The following is a 22323-nucleotide window of genomic DNA, read 5'->3' as shown; positions in this document are numbered from 1 at the left end:
CAGGGATATAACTTTGCAGGGTTTGTATAAATGGTTTAATTTCTTTTTGTCTCAGAATCCTAGGGCTGGAAGAGACCTCAGGAGTCATCAAGTCCAGCCCCCTGTCAAAGCAGAACCAATCCCAACTCAATCATCCCAGCCAGGGCTTGTCAAGCTGAGACTTAAAAACCTCTAAGGATGGATATTCCACCCCCTCCCCTAAGTAACCCATCCCAGTGCTTTACCACGCTCCTAGGGAAATCATTTTTCCTAATATCCAACCTAGACCTCACCCATTGTAACTTGAGACCATTGGCTCCTTGTTCTGCCATCTGTCACTACTGAGAACAGCCTTTCTCCATCTTGTTTGGAACCTCCCTTCTGGAAGTTGAAGGCCGCTACCAAATCCCACCCCCCCCCCCTTTTCTTCTACAAACTAAACAACCCAAATCCCTCAGCCTCTCCTCATAGGTCATGATCTCCAGCCCCCTAATCATTTTGGTTGCCCTCCGCTGGACCCTCTCCAATGCGTCCACATCCTTTTTGTAGTGGGGGGCTCAGAACTGGACACAGTACTCCAGATGTGGCCTCACCAGAGCTGAATAAAGGGGAATAATAACTAATAAAAGGGAATAATCACTTGTCCTTATGAGTCAGCTAATTTAGCACTTCAGCCTTTCACCATGACTTTGTGTTCCTGCCTTATGTCTTCAGTGGAGCCCAGATGCAAAGGCGATGGGAGCCAAGTATAAGTCAAAGCAATCGTCTGACCACAGGAGAGGATGTGTTCTGATCAGAATGCTAAGGAATCCCTTCTAGAAACTAACTCACTAGGCTAAACTTACAAAACATCAGAGGCAAACGGTCCACAGCTAAATCTGCCAGCAGAGCGAGTTCTAGTTTGTTAGCAGTGTGTGCCAATTCCAACAGAGCAGGCACAGTGAGTGCGTCCTTATGCACCAAATTAAAAAATTGCACTATCATGACCAAGGAGTGAGTGGATCTCTCATTTCAGAGAGACACTGGCAGAAAACAAATAGAGATGATGTCATGATAGGGTTGACTAAAGATCACCAAGACAGGAAGAGGATGGGGGATGCCACATCAAACAACAGAAATATTCAACACAAGACCAAGTAGTAATGAGGAAATCTAACTCCCCTGACATCTATTGGAAAAGCATTACAAAAACAAAAAGAAACACAATTTCTAACAAGTGCTTGGAATGCACTGGGGACACCTTTGCGTTTCAGAAAGCAGAGGCAGTAACCAGGGAGACAAATATTTTAGACGTGATTCTGACCAACAGGCAGGAATTGGTTCTGAATCTGAGGGTGAAAGTGATCATGAAATGACGTACCGCATGATTCTAAGGATTGAGGGCAACAGAATAAGGACAATGGTCTTAAAAATGCAGACTTTAACAAACTCAGATAATTAGTAAGTAATGTCCCATAGGAGGAAAATCTAAGAGGAGGAAGTTAAGAAAGCTGGCTGTTTCTCAGGATTAAAGGAGTCAATATTAAAGATAAAACAACAAGCTATCCTGATGCAAAGGACAAAGAGGGTATGTCTACACTACAGGGTTTTGTCGACAGAAGTTTTGTCGACAGATACTGTCGACAAAGCTTCTGTCGACAAAGAGCGTCTAGACTACATCCAGTTCTGTCAACAAAGCAAGCCGCTTTGTCGACATAACAGTGTGGACGCAAAGGACAGTGTAGATGCAATAATGCCTTCTATCGACAGAACTCTGTCAACAAAAGGCGTTATTCCTCGTAGAATGAGGTTTACATACGTCGACAAAACTGCTGAGTTTTGTCGACGTTATGTCGACATAACTCAAAGGCAGTGTGGACGCAGGTATAGTTTTGTCAACAAAAGTCCACTTTTGACGACAAAGCCCTGTAGTCTAGACACACCCAGAGAATAGTAAGAGGCCAATATGGCTCCATTAGACGTTCTTTATTGACCCCAAAATGAAAACAGAATCCTAAAAGAAGTGTAAGCATGGATGAATTGCTGGGAAGACTACAAACACACAGTTTTACACTACTGCAGTGGTTCTTAATTGTTTATATAATACAGTAGTTAATTGTGGCTCTGGGAAGGCAATCGGGAGGCCTGCAAAGGGGTGGTTACAATCTACAGCAAGGAAAATAACATCTCCAGAAAAATCTAGAAGTGGCCAAAGCCTTCCAAGTTTGTGAGGACAAGTGTAGTGCTTGTAGCAGTCGTTGTATTTTATGGGCTAATCATCCGTACTTCATTTGTACTTATTTTTGGAGCAAGTGGAAGTGAGTTATGAAAAGTTCTGACTTTGAATCGTTGAGAAACACTGTCCTGTGTCTCACCATAGCTTCAGTGGAGGGGCCTGGCACTCTTTTCTCACTGCAACTGGGAGAGGATGGTGAAAACATCAACTTAGAAAGACAGAGAGCGAGCGAGCGAGAGAGAGAGAGAGAGAGAGAGAGAGAACACCTTTTTTCTAGGCCATACAAGTGTGTCGTCTTGTTCACGGGAGTGATTGAGGGACTGATCCAAAGCTCCTGATATCAATGGAAAGACTCCCATTGACTACAATAGACTTGGGATCAGGCCCTGAATCGAGACAAAAATCAGGTTGATGCAAATGTGCTGTTTAAGGTCTTTGAACATACATTTTAGCAAACACAGCTGTGCACATTCTGATCCTAAGGGATCTTCTTTTTGTATGGCACAGCCCAGCTAAAAGTGTCCATCATCGGAGGATGAAAGAGGGACAGCACAAAGAAGCTGTTTTCTGAAGAAGGAAACTAGGTCAAATGCTTTATTTTCACATGATATCATATTGATTTTTGCAATGATGGGTCTGGCAAACAAACAGGAACTTGGCTTTTTATTAGGCAATGCCTAGGGGCCTGCATGCAAGATCATAATCATCAGGGGACACACTGCAGAGGAAGCTCTACAATAGCCTTGCGTCTGGACAGCAGTATGCAAATGAAAGATATCAATGATTTGCAAAAGCATTTGCAATTTATTCCCATATCTTTCCTAACATATATTTAAAAAGACAGAAGTTGTCTGAATACATATTTGCCTTGTATGTCCATCCAGCACGTATTTTTCTGAAAGTTGAAGAGCTTGATATAATTTGCAGCTGCAATGATGGTAGTTGTAATTCATAAATATTTCATTGGAAAGAATCTGGTAACATTTGGTCATAAAGTTCTGATTGGGACAGATAGGAACGGTAAAATGTAGGGATAGAAAACATTTCATGCTGAGATCAGCAATTGTTTTCCTGTTCCTAGTGTCCGCCGTTTTGCGGAAAAGCGATTCCGGCAGTGCAGCATGCATTTATTGCTCTGACGCATTCCTATTAGTCAAAAACCCAGAACAAGATGGAATTTTCAAAAAGGAGTTAGGTGCTGTTAGCTTTCGGTGGGAAGTGGGCACCTAGCTCCCATGAGCACTTTTGAATATTCAATGCCGGGTACTTCAGTTGCATGCGCAGAGTATGAGTGTGCCCTGCAAACAGGTGTTCTCATGCATGCCACTGCACACAGAGGTATGTTTGTGCACAAATGTACCCTCTTGCTCATCCAGTCGTATTTGCAACTATAGTACTGGCAGGCACAGTTACTTGTTTGCATTGTATTTACATGAGCGTAAATCTGGAGTCAGTGGAATGATCCATATTTACAGAGAGCAACATTTGGTTTAAAAAAAATTCTTCTCGCTGTTGTCAAACATACAGAGCCAGCTGTTTAAAAGAGCAAGCTCCAAATCAAGCTCACAGCAAGCTCCAAATCAAACAAAACAGGCCAACATTTTCAAAAATGTTTGCCTAAAGTGAAGCTCTTAAATTCATATTTTAGGGGTGGTTCAAGTGATGAGAGAATCTCTTCACCTTACTAACAATGCTCCAGCCATCCAGTCAAGTACCAGTGTGAAGTACAACCAGCCAGGAAAAATCACAGATCATGCTTGTTTAAAGGTCACCTGCAAAGGTTCTTTTAAAAATGTATTTGTCTCCTGTTATGTTATTTTTGATAGAAAAAGGTGTTGAAAGTTAATTGTTTATTTGTGGTGGTGCTTGCATTGTACTCTGCTTGATTTTTAACTATAGCAATATTGGAAATGTCAGGTGTGGTCTTCCCTAGATTTGCTGGAGGACTTCTCAGAGGTGTAAGTGGAATCTCTTCTCTTCTCAGTTTGTTCAATTTTCAGTTTCTTGTCCTATATTCACTGAGTCTCCATTCGCCACAGAATTTCCTGGGGGCAAGAAATTCCTGAATTTACAATGCAAAAAAAGACAGACAAAAATATATATTTTTTAATATGAAATCCTTTCAGGCCATCTTTATACAGAAAACAGGAGCAGAAAATGGCACAAGCTTAATATTTTTCCTGAAGAAGGTCATCTTTAAATTTTAAATAAGTCTGTGTCACTCTCAGGCTGAGGACCGGGAAGATAGATTCACCAGCCTTAGTGAATTCAGAATTAAACGCCCTTTACAGTTTCCATGGTCTGTCAAGAGTTTGCTCTCAAATGCAAAGATCAAAAGCCATATGAACTATGTCATATGCTATTAGAATTCTAATATACCTGTTGGGTGAAAACACCATAAGCAAAAATATCCAGAGAGCCATCTCAGAGTGATTTACATTTTGGTCTGTTTATACAATTCCACCTGAGGTGTAGATAAACCCTAGGAAATTCAACTCATTCTTATGACGCAGGATTTTTTTTTTTAAGATGGCTTGATAATCAGAAATGAGTTTAGCTCTTTCTAGAATATCAAGCAGCCATATGTTGTATGTTCATGTGCCAAAGTTGCTAATGGCTTTCAGTTTTGGGGTGATATTTAGTAAGAGGATTGATGAGAGAAAAGACTAAAATCAGGTTAGGTAAGATCTTCTCCAACCAGCGTTCAGTCTTGAATGACTAGCCAGCGTCATTATGGACAAAACTCCCCCTCACACTCTGTTTCCAGATCTCTTAAACCTAGAGGTTATCATTGGGCCATTTATCTAGGCCAAAATTCATAGGTCACAAGCCTTATTCTAGCCACTGAAGCTCTTATCCTACAGAATACCAGCCTGGAAGTTCCTTGCATTATTGCTGAATATAATAAAGGCAGAATACAATGAAGGCAAGGCAGTGAATATCATAAATCTCAGCTAGCCCTCTGGGCTACAACATTTTATTCTCAGCCCCCCTTTATTGGGACACAGTCTAGACCCTTATTTATTAAAATTGAAAAGAACACTTTCAAAGAGTTGGAAATGTGGTTGAAAGGCTGTCAAATGAATACATCCAGAACTACAGGCTAAGGCATGCGTGTCGCAGGCAGGGCTGCTCCAGTCATCCAGTTAACAACTTGAATAACATCCCTAACTCTGATTAGACTTGTCAGTGGAATGGAGAGGTGCACTGACGACACTGCATTTAGCATTGCTTTCTGTTATGACCTTCATTGCTTCATGTACTCTCATCTGCCTGCTGTCTCTTGGTTTGTGTGTAGATTGTAAGCTGCTAGGGGCAGGGACCATCTCTTTATGTGAGGGGATGAAGCCTAGCACAATGGGGCTGGATGCATAACAGAGACCCCAGGCACTGCTACAAGACAATAGGACACACATAGCCTTTAGATAGGTGCATACGCCCACCAGGATACTGCAGTGCTTTTTTGCTTCCTCTACTTTTTGGTAAAATCTTACCACAGGAGCGCAAAACCACCCAACCCTAGTATATTATCACCAATCTCCTTTTTCTGTGTCCTTAGTTATATGACAGTGCACTCAGATATTCCTGTGCTATCAAATACAGTCCACAAACTCATCACTGGACTTTGAAATTAGTCCAGTTGCTATATGTAACCATCCATTTCTGGAGAAATGTTCCATGCCCCTCTTTTGCTTGTCATGGAAATCTGGCTGATAGTAACTGCTCCCAACTCTCACAAGCCTGAGAGTAACTGCATGTCACATCCGTCCTGAGAGAGACGCATCAAAATAGGCAGGTTCCAAGTAGGGATGATAGTGAGTAGTCGAGTGGAGTATCGACTACTCGCTTCCCCGCCCACCTTGCCTCTATGAGAGGCTGTGGGGGGTGGGAAAAGGAGCCAATGCTGGGGGGAGCCAGCTTAAAAGCCAGTTCCCCGCAGCACCATCTCTGCAATGCTGCTCTGCCCCTCTGTACCACCCTGAGAGCAGATGCATATTAGCTACAATTGCATTTAAACAGGAACTGTTTCTCAATATGCGTTCATACAGCACCTCCCAAGCTGAGCTGTGTGGATGCTACTGCAGCATTAATAATAACAGCAGGAAGAAATACATACATGCAAAGTAAAACAGGAGTTAGCAATTTGTTTAAAGTATCAATCTTGCTTGCTAGTTTAAAAGCCATAATGCAGGAACCTTCACAAAGAAACAAGAGCTGTCAGTCTGGGTCTTTTTGCTAGAATGACATTCTTTACAATCAACAAATAAAGGCGACCCACATTACACGTTTCTCTATGGTGCTGAAATGGAAATAATGAAACTGTCTTGTATATTTCAAAACCAGGCTACTCCATTTAGTAGGCATAGGGTAATTTCATAGTTAGAAAAATAAATTGATCTCTCTCCCAATGGCATTATTTGCCACAGCTACTACATGACACAGGTTTGAGGTCTTTGGAATAATTGCTTTTTGTATCTTGAGATCACTTTTCAACTTGTCAGAAAAGTCTCTCGCCTACAGAAAACGCATCGTAATAGTTCACCCCCTGCTGGGAGCAATTTTAATTTTGATAAGCCTATTAGTAAGTCATCTCAACTGATACCTCTTACTGTTCTGAAAAGCAGATCTCAGGGACGCTATGCGGTTATTGACTCTCAAGTAAATGGCTGTTTGCAGTAGCACTTTGTTCTGATTCACTGCTATTCACAAACTTTCCATCCATATTCCTTATAACAGGCATGTCCAAAGTCCGGCCCGCGGGCCAATTGCGGCCCGTGTTCCGGTTTAATACGGCCCCACAGGTAATTTGGCAATATCTATCTTTTATGGCCCCCAACGAATCCATATGTATTGAGATGAATACATTGTAAAATCTCAGTTAATGTCAGTTGGTCTAAATCAGTTATAAATATATTTGGACACAACATGTATACTTGGTGTTATGTTCCTGTTCATATTTTTTGAACTTAAAAGTTGACAGACAACCTTTATTACCAATAATATGTAATGTACTTTACAATGTTCCTGACATATATTTCATCTTCCTGGATTTTTTTTTCATCTGGCCTTCAGATATGAAAGGCAGAGTGATTTAACACCTGTTTAGATTTGTCATCCATGTGACGGAATGAAAAGTATGCCGTTTGCAATAAACTTTGCATAAAATAGTTAATTTGCATTTAATTTTAATGGTTCAAAGAATGTCAGGCAAAATGGTCGGCCCTCACGCATGTTCACTTTATCAAATCTGGCCCTCTTTGAAAAAAGTTTGGACACCCCTGCCTTATAACAAGAAGAGCCAATTTAGCGTTGCCTTTCATTATTTAATCTTTCCTTTTTCTGGGCCCTATTCTGCAATTCTCATTCTTGCTAAACTCCCAATGAAATCAATAGCAGCTTGGCCTGAGTCGCCCCCTAAAGCTATCATTTTAATTCACTCTAATATTTAGGGCCAGAGCCTTCATCAAACAGTGGCAGAATCTTGCCCTTAACCATACTGATGCTTCACAGTGTTCCTGTTAATTTACAAATAACTGGGCTAAATAAACATCTTGGTCTTATTTAGAAAACAAGATGGACACAGATATTATTACCTCATAAACAGGAAGCAGCTTCAAGTCATCATCTAAATAGCCACTCGCCTAGACAAACAATACTTCTAGTCCTTGTTTCATACATCTGTATACACAGATGCATATATTTTGGAAGGAGTAACACTAACAGTTTAGAATTCAGTTAGGGGGTGATGTGTAATTAGTCAGCTGTTAGATAAATCACTTTTCTCCTCAAAACAGACTAAGAAATACAGAGCATAATATTTTTGTCTTCATTGTACAGAATTTTAAATGCAAAAAGAAATAAAGGATCTTCAGTATATGTTTAAACCAACTCACCCATTTCAAACAGTGGTAAAAGAGTATCAATTAAGGGCACTGCTGTTGTTTTAAAACCTAGCAAAACATAAAATATATTAAATTTATTTAATTAAAACATAACACGAAAATGAAGTATCAGTAGTACAAAGAGAAAAGAATAAATGTTGTAGTAATCATGTTTCTATCTCTAGATGTGCTACATCAAAAAACTTCCAACAGTCACTACGTATTTTATTTCTCTTATTTCGAAATAGCTTATTTCATAATGTGGCACGGTACCTGCTATTCCAAAACATCCCTTAATCCTCGTGGAATGAGGTTTACAGAGACATCAGAATAGCGAACCCGAAAAAACGGGCTTGCAGTGAATATACGGGATAGCTATTTCGGAATACTCCAGTGTAGTGTAGACGTAGCTTATGAGAATAAGTAAAAACAGCAGCAAAAGGGGAAAAGGAATTTAAATTAGTGACATTTTTGTTTGCATTTACCAGTTTCTAAAAACTAACATTACAAATTTGAAAGCAACTTTTGTACTCAGAGTTTAGTGTCAGGATATTTAATTGAAAACAACACCAAATGTTCATTATTAAGACTTTCTTCGTAACAGCTAAATCAATTTCTTGGAAATGCTTTAATGAGATAATTGTCAATCTCTTTTGGCAGGACAAACGCCTTTTTTGTGCTTCCTCTGTATGAGCTGACACATAATTTATCTCCCTTTTTTTAACCCATGAATATTAGCTACAGTTCACCTCTGCATACATGCTGGAGCTGCTTGAGAATTCATAGAGTGAAATCTGAAGCCAAACACAACTAGCTCCCCTCGCAGACCAGCTCCTGCTTGCCACCCCACACTGCTGCCTCTGATAGAAAGGCAGTAGCGCAGGGTGGCAGGTGCACTGGCTGCCGGTCCCACCTCCGGGGACTATCAAATAGTCGTGTAGCCACTAAAATCTGATGCAGTTACACAACTATTCAGATATATGCCATCTAACATTCCTAGCTGTGCCGGCCTTGTACATATTGGTTTGATCAAAATATTTCTATTCATCATGCTGACGGCTACACCTTATTTAGGAGGGGTCAGTGTGTTTCTGCTACATGTGGGAAATGCGCTGGTATCGAGGTATTCTGGTACCAGCCTTCTGGAATGTGTCTCTGTGCGCGCTCTGTGCCTACCCCCTCTTAGGAATATGTGTTTCTGCAGGAGCAGCCCTGTGCTTGCCAAATTCCATGAGCAGAGCCTGTCTTGCTCACAGCCTGATTTTGCTTCATATCAGGAAAGTGTTTACCACTTTAGACCAGGCCTTAGGCCTCATGCCAGGCCTCCGATACATGGGCCTTTCTTTCAGGCCTTTTTCCTACTATACCCACACGCCTCAAGTTAAGCATCCAGAAAATGAGGCAGCAGCCACCTGTAAAACGTTTGGTTTGAAAGTGACGTGCCCAGGAGGCATGCAAAGTATAATATATATTTTGGTAGTGTGCTGATCAAAATATACTATAAATAGCATTTTACACTGACTACCAAATTCAATTGGTTTGGAAGTATGTTCTAGATACAGTTTACTAAGAGAAACAGGAAACTAGAATCACCAGCTCAAACAAGGAAATCTGACAAGACGCTAGGGGTCCTTCTACCCAAAACCATCCTCTGGTATATTGTCAGTATGGGAGTACAGCGCTGTCAGGACGGAAGTGTACTTGCATCCTATTTAGTATGAAAATAAAGGGACTTTTAGAAGGAAGGGAAAACAGGAAGCCTATTGATGTCATTCCCTGTGTCTAAGCTCAGATCTGTATCATGTTCCCCCCCAAATACAAACAGAAACATGTTGTTTGAATTACTGTGTTGCACCAACATGAAATTCCTGTTACCGGGATTCAGTTTAGTAAGCCACTGCTGACTGATTAAATATACGATGGCTTGCTACACAAAGAGTGTAAGGAGAAATTATGTCCCAGCTGAGGAAATGTAAAAGTATGATAAACCGTGAGAGGGAAGCTTGAATATTGGCATGGAACTGTCGGGGGAGGGAAAGGTGCACTGTGCAAAGTGATTTTAATATGGATCTTAAGAAATCAAATGGCTGATTATGGGTCAGAGCCTGACGCAGGCAGAAAAGTCTTCTAAGCAGGCCCACATATTGCTGCAACAGCATTAGTGTGTACTTACCCACTCATTGGCAATGGAGCTTCTATGCAGATTATTCCCGCTGAAAGCCACAATAACCTGTATGAGAGAAGGGAGGCAGTTCTTTGGCATCACAGTGATTCACAGTGTCAGCTACCAAGACGCAGAGGAGCAGGCCTACTGGTCAGAGCCATGGTAGTCTGGCTTTTTGGTCCATGTGGTGGCAAGCAGGCCAGCCATGAACTGGTCAAAAGGTCAGAGTCAGGACTGAAGAGAGGTTCAGAACAAAGAAAGGATAGGACTAAGGATCAGGCTGGAGCAAGAGCAAGACTGGACCACGGCTGAGACCTGGGGAGTCTGTCATGGCCATCGGGCAAGGGAGCATCCCAAGCCATGAAATTACATTGACTGACCTGCTATTTGCCCACTGAGGGTTAGATACCTGCCCTGAGAATTACTAGCTCCTGACATGTAGATTGGCTGGACCCTAATGCAGGAATGATCATCGCTGCATGTAGCATAATCAGGATCAAATTCAGGAAAGACTTATTATCGGGTATCACCCCTTCTGCCTTGAGGAGGGTTCCCAAGTGCTCTTGGACCCAGCTTGTCAGGATGCGATTGATGGAACACCCAAAGGAGGTCCGATGCATGTATGTCCATTACTTCTTGTTCTTTTTGTAGCGGATAAGAATAATTTAGCACCCTCCCTTTTTTAACAACTTTTTATGTACTGAGAGACTGTTATCAAGTCTCCACTCAGTTTTCTCTTCTCTAGACTAAACAAACTCCATTTTTTCAATCTTTCCTTGAAGGTCATGTTTTCTAGACCTTCCATCATTTCTGTTGCTCTCGTCTGAACTGTTTCCAAATTGTGCACATCTTTTCCCAAAGAATTACTTCTCACATCTTGCTTACAATACTCCTGCTAACACATCCTAGAATGATCCCTTTTTTTCCCCCAACAGTATTACATTGTTGACTCATGTTTAGTTTGTGGTCCAATTTAAACCCCAGGGCCTTTTCTGCTGTAATTCATGCTAGACAGTCATTTCCCATTTTGTATCTCTGCTATTGATTATTCCTTCTAAGTGTAACACTTTGCATTTGTCCTTGTTGAATTTCATCCTATTTATTTCTGATCATTTCTGTAGCGTGTCAATATCATTTTGTGGTGTAATCCTGTCCACCAAAGCATTTGCAACCCATCCCAGTTTGGTATCATCTGCAAACTTCATAAATTTACTCTTTATGCTGTTATCTAAATTATTTATAAAGATAATGAACAAAACTGGACCCAGAACAGACCACTGTGAGAGAGGATTGGTGGCATGTGAATCTTACTACAGCTGAGATATGTCACATTTCTTGCTTTCTCCCCTATTAGCAAGGCTTGTTACCATGTCCAAGAAGGGTACTAGGTTGGTTTGACATGATTTGTTCTTGACAAATCCATGTTGGTTGTTATTTACCACCTTATTATCATAGGTGTTTGCAAACTGATTGATTATTTACGCCATTATCTTTCCAGATACCAAAGTTAAGATGACTGATCTCTAATTCTCTAGATTGTCATTATTCCTCTTTTTATAGACAGGTACTACATTTTCCCTTTTTCAGTTCTCTTTGGATCTCACCTGTCTTTCATGAGTTGTCAAAAATAATAGCTAGTGGACAAGCGATATCTTCAGCCAGTTCCTAAGTTTTCTAGGGTATATTTCATCAGGCCCTGCCAACTTGAAGACATCTAACTTGTCTTCATAATTCTGAACTTGCTCGTTCCCTATTTTAGCCACAGATTCTTCCCCCTTTACACTGATGTTCACTATGTTTGTTATCTGATCACTCCTAAAATAAAAAGCCATTTTACAATTACAGCCATTTCTGCTATTGTCTTTCCCTTCTCACTGAATAACAAGATTATATTGTCCTGGATCTTCCTTTTGTTTTTAATGAATTTGTAGAATGTTTTCTTGTTACCCTTTATGTGCCTAGTTAGATTAATCTCATTTTGTGTCTTAGCCTTTCTAATTTTGCCCCTAGATGCCTGTGTTGATTTTTTGTTAATATATTATGTTAATTATAGCAGTAATATATATATATATATATATATATATATATATATATATATATATATATATATAATTATAGCAGTAATTTGATATAGTTTCCATTTTTTGTATAACTCTTTCTTGAATTTCAGGTAAGTGAAGATCTCCTGGCTAAGCCAGGGTGGTCTTTAACCGTATTTCCTCTCTTTCCCCAAGCATTACAACAGTTTGCTCTTGTACCCTTAATAACGTTTCTTTAAAAACCACTAATTCTCCTGAATTTTCTTTCCCTTAGGCTTGCTTTACACAGAATCTTACCTACCAATTCTCTGAGTTTGCTAAAGTCTGCCTGCCAGTTTTATTCCACTGTTTTCCCTCATACAGAATCACGAGCCCCATCATTTCATGATCTCTTTCACCTAAAGCTCAACTGATCTTCAACAAAAGTTGAAATCTGAGAGTTAGACACATGACCTTTGAGGGTCGTACCTTAGGGGCTGTCTTTGTGTTTTCAGTTTGCTTGATTTTTCTCATACTCCCTCTTCCTACCCATTTCTCTCTCTCCCCCTACTTCCACTGCTATCTTCTCTTTTCTTCTCATCTACCTCTATCCTTTCTCCGTTTCATTTTTCCCCTTCCTTTTCCTAGCCTAATCCTCTCCCTGTACTACCAACAGCATAAGAGCAGGAGAGTCTCATACCAAAAGCCCTACTCACTCCTTAAGCATTTTTCCTTAGACAGCCTCTGCTCCCTGCTTTGCATCTGCATCTTTCCAAGTCGGATCAGAGGTCAGAGGCAGAGGAGAAAAAACATAGCAGAAATGGATCCTTGCTGTGAAACTCCCACACTATCAACAGCAGTATGCATGGGAAGATCCACCTTTCCAAATCTAATTGTTGAGTCTGGGAAACTTCCCACATCCCACCCAGGTCCCTGTGAACAAAGACCAGCAATCAACCTTGAGAATGTGCTCAACATTATCCAGAGCATAGAAAATGATATGGGTTCAAATTCCCAAAGACCCCTCAGTCCCTAACTCCTACAGAGATCAATCAGAGCTAGGTGCACACATACTTTTCAGGTACTGGGCTATGGTCCCTGCTCCAAGGAGTCAATTTAGCTAGACACACTCCAATTCAGAAATATTGCCACACATAATACATACACATGGGAACAAACAAGGTATGTAGGCTGATGAACAAGCCTGAGGAAATACTTTTAAACATGTGTTTGGTGAGTTGTGCTGAAAGATGGTACGTTTAGGAAAACCATGGTCAGGAAAGTGAAGAGGGAAGTAGGTTGGCAAACAAGGCATACCACCTACATTTTACATTAGCCCAGCACATGAACTTTAGCATACTGACTTTCAAGCCCAAAACTTTCCTTTTTTAACCAAGTGAGCACATTATTGTAACTGGACTTGTTTTTATGACTTGGAATGATACAATGCCCAGATGTTCATTGCAGGACAGATTATATGAGTATAATTATATGAAAGCCACATGCAAAGGATGTTCTCACAGTTAGTAGTAATGGCAGGTGAGTAAATTAAGATTTTTTCATAATTTATTTGAGGATACCTGTGAAAATGTGTGGTTGCAACTTTTGTGACCATCCTAAATCCCCCAAGCACAATTCAGCACAACTGAAGTACACAACTCAGCCATGTTAGATATGGCAGAAGGGGGACATAAATATCAGTGAGTGTTATCTAATGCTAAATGACACCCTCTGTGTTTATGCCTATGGTGCTTGATCTCACACCCTCCAAAATCAATGGCACCGCTATTCCTGTCTGCAGGATGGGGCTCATGGAGCAGGAAAAAGAAAACCACATGATAAGGTTAAGTAAGGAAACCTCAGGACCTGGCTTGTGCTACCAGACTGGAATAATCTCTTCAGGGAAATAGTGGAAGCCACATTACTTGAGACATTTAAAACCAGACTAGAGGATGTAATGGAAAATATACTCCGATAACAATCTTGAGCTGGCCCCAGGAACAGAACTTTTCCATGTCTGTGTTTCCGTGAGACTCTGAACACTTATTTGGATTATGTGCTTCTTTACCAGCATATCCAAGTGTTCAGTAAAGATGTTTATTACAAGTCCTTGTTTCCTCCCCACCCATCCTCAAACACCTAGGATGCAGAAGGCAGCAAAGACACTGTCTTGCAGGGAATCTTTTCTCTTCTACACTGTTACTGTATTTTAAAACAGTAATTTTAGAAAGCAAGGTGAAACAGGGAGCAACAGCTCTAGATCCAATTTGTCAATGATCTTTCCCTGCTTCTTCAGTGATTAGCTGTCCTGTGCAAAGGGAGGGGAATGGCGAGTATAGAGGAGTACACCTGGGAGGGCTGTGCAGCCGCTTTGCCCATGGCATGCTGGGGCAGCGCGACCGGCCAGGCTGCCCACTCGTCCGAGCAGCCAGGGTGGGGATGAGGGACATGCCCTAGCAGCTGTGGCAGGGTGGGGATGAGGGACATGCCCTGGCAGCTGTGGCAGGGTGGGGATGAGGGACACGCCCTGGCAGCTGTGGCAGGGCGGGGATGAGGGGCACGCCCTGGCAGCTGTGGCAGGGCGGGGATGAGGGGCACGCCCTGGCAGCTGTGGCAGGGCGGGGATGAGGGGCACGCCCTGGCAGCTGTGGCAGGGCGGGGATGAGGGGCACGCCCTGGCAGCTGTGGCAGGGCGGGGATGAGGGGCACGCCCTGGCAGCTGTGGCAGGGCGGGGATGAGGGGCACGCCCTGGCAGCTGTGGCAGGGCGGGGATGAGGGGCACGCCCTGGCAGCTGTGGCAGGGCGGGGATGAGGGGCACGCCCTGGCAGCTGTGGCAGGGCGGGGATGAGGGGCACGCCCTGGCAGCTGTGGCAGGGCGGGGATGAGGGGCACGCCCTGGCAGCTGTGGCAGGGCGGGGATGAGGGGCACGCCCTGGCAGCTGTGGCAGGGCGGGGATGAGGGGCACGCCCTGGCAGCTGTGGCAGGGCGGGGATGAGGGGCACGCCCTGGCAGCTGTGGCAGGGCGGGGATGAGGGGCACGCCCTGGCAGCTGTGGCAGGGCGGGGATGAGGGGCACGCCCTGGCAGCTGTGGCAGGGCGGGGATGAGGGGCACGCCCTGGCAGCTGTGGCAGGGCGGGGATGAGGGGCACGCCCTGGCAGCTGTGGCAGGGCGGGGATGAGGGGCACGCCCTGGCAGCTGTGGCAGGGCGGGGATGAGGGGCACGCCCTGGCAGCTGTGGCAGGGCGGGGATGAGGGGCACGCCCTGGCAGCTGTGGCAGGGCGGGGATGAGGGGCGCGCCCTGGCAGCTGTGGCAGGGCGGGGATGAGGGGCGCGCCCTGGCAGCTGTGGCAGGGCGGGGATGAGGGGCGCGCCCTGGCAGCTGTGGCAGGGCGGGGATGAGGGGCGCGCCCTGGCAGCTGTGGCAGGGCGGGGATGAGGGGCGCGCCCTGGCAGCTGTGGCAGGGCGGGGATGAGGGGCGCGCCCTGGCAGCTGTGGCAGGGCGGGGATGAGGGGCGCGCCCTGGCAGCTGTGGCAGGGCGGGGATGAGGGGCGCGCCCTGGCAGCTGTGGCAGGGCGGGGATGAGGGGCGCGCCCTGGCAGCTGTGGCAGGGCGGGGATGAGGGGCGCGCCCTGGCAGCTGTGGCAGGGCGGGGATGAGGGGCGCGCCCTGGCAGCTGTGGCAGGGCGGGGATGAGGGGCGCGCCCTGGCAGCTGTGGCAGGGCGGGGATGAGGGGCGCGCCCTGGCAGCTGTGGCAGGGCGGGGATGAGGGGCGCGCCCTGGCAGCTGTGGCAGGGCGGGGATGAGGGGCGCGCCCTGGCAGCTGTGGCAGGGCGGGGATGAGGGGCGCGCCCTGGCAGCTGTGGCAGGGCGGGGATGAGGGGCGCGCCCTGGCAGCTGTGGCAGGGCGGGGATGAGGGGCGCGCCCTGGCAGCTGTGGCAGGGCGGGGATGAGGGGCGCGCCCTGGCAGCTGTGGCAGGGCGGGGATGAGGGGCGCGCCCTGGCAGCTGTGGCAGGGCGGGGATGAGGGACGCGCCCTGGCAGCTGTGGCAGGGCGGGGATGAGGGACGCGCCCTGGCAGCTGTGGCAGGGCGGGGATGAGGGACGCGCCCTGGCAGCTGTGGCAGGGCGGGGATGAGGGACGCGCCCTGGCAGCTGTGGCAGGGCGGGGATGAGGGACGCGCCCTGGCAGCTGTGGCAGGGCGGGGATGAGGGACGCGCCCTGGCAGCTGTGGCAGGGCGGGGATGAGGGACGCGCCCTGGCAGCTGTGGCAGGGCGGGGATGAGGGACGCGCCCTGGCAGCTGTGGCAGGGCGGGGATGAGGGACGCGCCCTGGCAGCTGTGGCAGGGCGGGGATGAGGGACGCGCCCTGGCAGCTGTGGCAGGGCGGGGATGAGGGACGCGCCCTGGCAGCTGTGGCAGGGCGGGGATGAGGGACGCGCCCTGGCAGCTGTGGCAGGGCGGGGATGAGGGACGCGCCCTGGCAGCTGTGGCAGGGCGGGGATGAGGGACGCGCCCTGGCAGCTGTGGCAGGGCGGGGATGAGGGACGCGCCCTGGCAGCTGTGGCAGGGCGGGGATGAGGGACGCGCCCTGGCAGCTGTGGCAGGGCGGGGATGAGGGACGCGCCCTGGCAGCTGTGGCAGGGCGGGGATGAGGGACGCGCCCTGGCAGCTGTGGCAGGGCGGGGATGAGGGACGCGCCCTGGCAGCTGTGGCAGGGCGGGGATGAGGGACGCGCCCTGGCAGCTGTGGCAGGGTGGGGATGAGGGACGCGCCCTGGCAGCTGTGGCAGGGCGGGGATGAGGGACGCGCCCTGGCAGCTGTGGCAGGGTGGGGATGAGGGACGTGCCCTGGCAGCTGTGGCAGGGCGGGGATGAGGGACGTGCCCTGGCAGCTGTGGCAGGGTGGGGATGAGGGACACGCCCTGGCAGCTGTGGCAGGGTGGGGATGAGGGACGTGCCCTGGCAGCTGTGGCAGGGTGGGGATGAGGGGCACGCCCTGGCAGCTGTGGCAGGGTGGGGATGAGGGGCACGCCCTGGCAGCTGTGGCAGGGTGGGGATGAGGGACACGCCCTGGCAGCTGTGGCAGGGTGGGGATGAGGGACACGCCCTGGCAGCTGTGGCAGGGTGGGGATGAGGGACCTGCCCTGGCAGCTGTGGCAGGGTGGGGATGAGGGACCTGCCCTAGCAGCTGTGGCAGGGTGGGGATGAGGGACGTGCCCTGGCAGCTGTGGCAGGGTGGGGATGAGGGACGTGCCCTGGCAGCTGTGGCAGGGTGGGGATGAGGGACGTGCCCTGGCAGCTGTGGCAGGGTGGGGATGAGGGACCTGCCCTGGCAGCTGTGGCAGGGTGGGGATGAGGGACGTGCCCTGGCAGCTGTGGCAGGGCGGGGATGAGGGACGCGCCCTGGCAGCTGTGGCAGGGTGGGGATGAGGGACGTGCCCTGGCAGCTGTGGCAGGGCGGGGATGAGGGACGTGCCCTGGCAGCTGTGGCAGGGTGGGGATGAGGGACACGCCCTGGCAGCTGTGGCAGGGTGGGGATGAGGGACGTGCCCTGGCAGCTGTGGCAGGGTGGGGATGAGGGGCACGCCCTGGCAGCTGTGGCAGGGTGGGGATGAGGGGCACGCCCTGGCAGCTGTGGCAGGGTGGGGATGAGGGACACGCCCTGGCAGCTGTGGCAGGGTGGGGATGAGGGACACGCCCTGGCAGCTGTGGCAGGGTGGGGATGAGGGACCTGCCCTGGCAGCTGTGGCAGGGTGGGGATGAGGGACCTGCCCTAGCAGCTGTGGCAGGGTGGGGATGAGGGACGTGCCCTGGCAGCTGTGGCAGGGTGGGGATGAGGGACGTGCCCTGGCAGCTGTGGCAGGGTGGGGATGAGGGACGTGCCCTGGCAGCTGTGGCAGGGTGGGGATGAGGGACCTGCCCTGGCAGCTGTGGCAGGGTGGGGATGAGGGACCTGCCCTGGCAGCTGTGGCAGGGCGGGGATGAGGGACGTGCCCTGGCAGCTGTGGCAGGGCGGGGATGAGGGACCTGCCCTGGCAGCTGTGGCAGGGTGGGGATGAGGGGCATGCCCTGGCAGCTGTGGCAGGGTGGGGATGAGGGACCTGCCCTGGCAGCTGTGGCAGGGTGGGGATGAGGGACGTGCCCTAGCAGCTGTGGCAGGGTGGGGATGAGGGACACGCCCTGGCAGCTGTGGCAGGGTGGGGATGAGGGACACGCCCTGGCAGCTGTGGCAGGGCGGGGATGAGGGACACGCCCTGGCAGCTGTGGCAGGGCGGGGATGAGGGACGTGCCCTGGCAGCTGTGGCAGGGCGGGGATGAGGGACGCGCCCTGGCAGCTGTGGCAGGGCGGGGATGAGGGACGCGCCCTGGCAGCTGTGGCAGGGCGGGGATGAGGGACGCGCCCTGGCAGCTGTGGCAGGGCGGGGATGAGGGACGTGCCCTGGCAGCTGTGGCAGGGCGGGGATGAGGGACGTGCCCTGGCAGCTGTGGCAGGGCGGGGATGAGGGACGTGCCCTGGCAGCTGTGGCAGGGCGGGGATGAGGGACGTGCCCTGGCAGCTGTGGCAGGGCGGGGATGAGGGACGTGCCCTGGCAGCTGTGGCAGGGCGGGGATGAGGGACGTGCCCTGGCAGCTGTGGCAGGGCGGGGATGAGGGACACGCCCTGGCAGCTGTGGCAGGGCGGGGATGAGGGACACGCCCTGGCAGCTGTGGCAGGGCGGGGATGAGGGACACGCCCTGGCAGCTGTGGCAGGGCGGGGATGAGGGACACGCCCTGGCAGCTGTGGCAGGGCGGGGATGAGGGACACGCCCTAGCAGCTGTGGCAGGGCGGGGATGAGGGACGCGCCCTGGCAGCTGTGGCAGGGCGGGGATGAGGGACGCGCCCTGGCGGCTGTGGCAGGGCGGGGATGAGGGACGCGCCCTGGCGGCTGTGGCAGGGCGGGGATGAGGGACGCGCCCTGGCGGCTGTGGCAGGGCGGGGATGAGGGACGCGCCCTGGCGGCTGTGGCAGGGCGGGGATGAGGGACGCGCCCTGGCGGCTGTGGCAGGGCGGGGATGAGGGACGTGCCCTGGCGGCTGTGGCAGGGCGGGGATGAGGGACGTGCCCTGGCGGCTGTGGCAGGGCGGGGATGAGGGACGTGCCCTGGCGGCTGTGGCAGGGCGGGGATGAGGGGAATGCCCTGGCAGCTGTGGCAGGGCGGGGATGAGGGACACGCCCTGGCAGCTGTGGCAGGGCGGGGATGAGGGACGTGCCCTGGCAGCTGTGGCAGGGTGGGGATGAGGGACGTGCCCTGGCAGCTGTGGCAGGGTGGGGATGAGGGACGTGCCCTGGCAGCTGTGGCAGGGTGGGGATGAGGGACGTGCCCTGGCAGCTGTGGCAGGGTGGGGATGAGGGACATGCCCTGGCAGCTGTGGCAGGGTGGGGATGAGGGACGTGCCCTGGCAGCTGTGGCAGGGCGGGGATGAGGGACACGCCCTGGCAGCTGTGGCAGGGCGGGGATGAGGGACGTGCCCTGGCAGCTGTGGCAGGGCGGGGATGAGGGACGTGCCCTGGCAGCTGTGGCAGGGCGGGGATGAGGGACGTGCCCTGGCAGCTGTGGCAGGGCGGGGATGAGGGACGTGCCCTGGCAGCTGTGGCAGGGCGGGGATGAGGGACGTGCCCTGGCAGCTGTGGCAGGGCGGGGATGAGGGACGTGCCCTGGCAGCTGTGGCAGGGCGGGGATGAGGGACGCGCCCTGGCAGCTGTGGCAGGGCGGGGATGAGGGACGCGCCCTGGCAGCTGTGGCAGGGCGGGGATGAGGGACGCGCCCTGGCAGCTGTGGCAGGGCGGGGATGAGGGACGCGCCCTGGCAGCTGTGGCAGGGCGGGGATGAGGGACGCGCCCTGGCAGCTGTGGCAGGGCGGGGATGAGGGACGCGCCCTGGCAGCTGTGGCAGGGCGGGGATGAGGGACGCGCCCTGGCAGCTGTGGCAGGGCGGGGATGAGGGACGCGCCCTGGCAGCTGTGGCAGGGCGGGGATGAGGGACGCGCCCTGGCAGCTGTGGCAGGGCGGGGATGAGGGACGTGCCCTGGCAGCTGTGGCAGGGCGGGGATGAGGGACGCGCCCTGGCAGCTGTGGCAGGGCGGGGATGAGGGACGCGCCCTGGCAGCTGTGGCAGGGCGGGGATGAGGGACGCGCCCTGGCAGCTGTGGCAGGGCGGGGATGAGGGACGCGCCCTGGCAGCTGTGGCAGGGCGGGGATGAGGGACGCGCCCTGGCAGCTGTGGCAGGGCGGGGATGAGGGACGCGCCCTGGCAGCTGTGGCAGGGCGGGGATGAGGGACGCGCCCTGGCAGCTGTGGCAGGGCGGGGATGAGGGACGCGCCCTGGCAGCTGTGGCAGGGCGGGGATGAGGGACGTGCCCTGGCAGCTGTGGCAGGGCGGGGATGAGGGACGTGCCCTGGCAGCTGTGGCAGGGCGGGGATGAGGGACGTGCCCTGGCAGCTGTGGCAGGGCGGGGATGAGGGACGTGCCCTGGCAGCTGTGGCAGGGCGGGGATGAGGGACGTGCCCTGGCAGCTGTGGCAGGGTGGGGATGAGGGACGCGCCCTGGCAGCTGTGGCAGGGTGGGGATGAGGGACGCGCCCTGGCAGCTGTGGCAGGGCGGGGATGAGGGACGTGCCCTGGCAGCTGTGGCAGGGTGGGGATGAGGGGAATGCCCTGGCAGCTGTGGCAGGGTGGGGATGAGGGACGCGCCCTGGCAGCTGTGGCAGGGCGGGGATGAGGGACGCGCCCTGGCAGCTGTGGCAGGGCGGGGATGAGGGACGCGCCCTGGCAGCTGTGGCAGGGCGGGGATGAGGGACGCGCCCTGGCAGCTGTGGCAGGGCGGGGATGAGGGACGCGCCCTGGCAGCTGTGGCAGGGCGGGGATGAGGGACGCGCCCTGGCAGCTGTGGCAGGGCGGGGATGAGGGACGTGCCCTGGCAGCTGTGGCAGGGCGGGGATGAGGGACGTGCCCTGGCAGCTGTGGCAGGGCGGGGATGAGGGACGTGCCCTGGCAGCTGTGGCAGGGCGGGGATGAGGGACGTGCCCTGGCAGCTGTGGCAGGGTGGGGATGAGGGACGCGCCCTGGCAGCTGTGGCAGGGTGGGGATGAGGGACGCGCCCTGGCAGCTGTGGCAGGGCGGGGATGAGGGACGTGCCCTGGCAGCTGTGGCAGGGTGGGGATGAGGGGAATGCCCTGGCAGCTGTGGCAGGGTGGGGATGAGGGACGTGCCCTGGCAGCTGTGGCAGGGCGGGGATGAGGGACGTGCCCTGGCAGCTGTGGCAGGGCGGGGATGAGGGACGTGCCCTGGCAGCTGTGGCAGGGTGGGGATGAGGGACGTGCCCTGGCAGCTGTGGCAGGGTGGGGATGAGGGACGTGCCCTGGCAGCTGTGGCAGGGTGGGGATGAGGGACGCGCCCTGGCAGCTGTGGCAGGGCGGGGATGAGGGACGTGCCCTGGCAGCTGTGGCAGGGTGGGGATGAGGGGAATGCCCTGGCAGCTGTGGCAGGGCGGGGATGAGGGACGTGCCCTGGCAGCTGTGGCAGGGCGGGGATGAGGGACGTGCCCTGGCAGCTGTGGCAGGGCGGGGATGAGGGACGTGCCCTGGCAGCTGTGGCAGGGTGGGGATGAGGGACATGCCCTGGCAGCTGTGGCAGGGTGGGGATGAGGGACATGCCCTAGCAGCTGTGGCAGGGCGGGGATGAGGGACGTGCCCTGGCAGCTGTGGCAGGGTGGGGATGAGGGACGCGCCCTGGCAGCTGTGGCAGGGTGGGGATGAGGGACGCGCCCTGGCAGCTGTGGCAGGGCGGGGATGAGGGACGTGCCCTGGCAGCTGTGGCAGGGTGGGGATGAGGGGAATGCCCTGGCAGCTGTGGCAGGGTGGGGATGAGGGACGTGCCCTGGCAGCTGTGGCAGGGCGGGGATGAGGGACGTGCCCTGGCAGCTGTGGCAGGGCGGGGATGAGGGACGTGCCCTGGCAGCTGTGGCAGGGTGGGGATGAGGGACGTGCCCTGGCAGCTGTGGCAGGGTGGGGATGA

General features: G+C 52.1%; 1 long non-coding RNA gene across 1 annotated transcript in view; it reads right to left on the bottom strand.

Moving 5' to 3' along the window:
• Nucleotides 1-22323, bottom strand: part of LOC106732338 (uncharacterized) — a 73417-nt gene that overhangs the window by 50553 nt on the left and 541 nt on the right. The window contains exons 2-3 of the long non-coding RNA XR_012903928.1: nucleotides 10250-10306; nucleotides 8089-8145 (exon numbers count right to left, since the gene is read on the bottom strand). This is a non-coding gene — a long non-coding RNA (uncharacterized LOC106732338). The remainder of the gene's footprint in view (nucleotides 1-8088; nucleotides 8146-10249; nucleotides 10307-22323) is intronic.

Source organism: Pelodiscus sinensis, chromosome 5, assembly GCF_049634645.1.
Source record: "Pelodiscus sinensis isolate JC-2024 chromosome 5, ASM4963464v1, whole genome shotgun sequence".
Classification (NCBI taxonomy): Eukaryota; Metazoa; Chordata; order Testudines; family Trionychidae; genus Pelodiscus; species Pelodiscus sinensis.
Note: the sequence above shows the minus strand (reverse complement) of the source record. Positions and strands in the feature narration are given on the sequence as shown.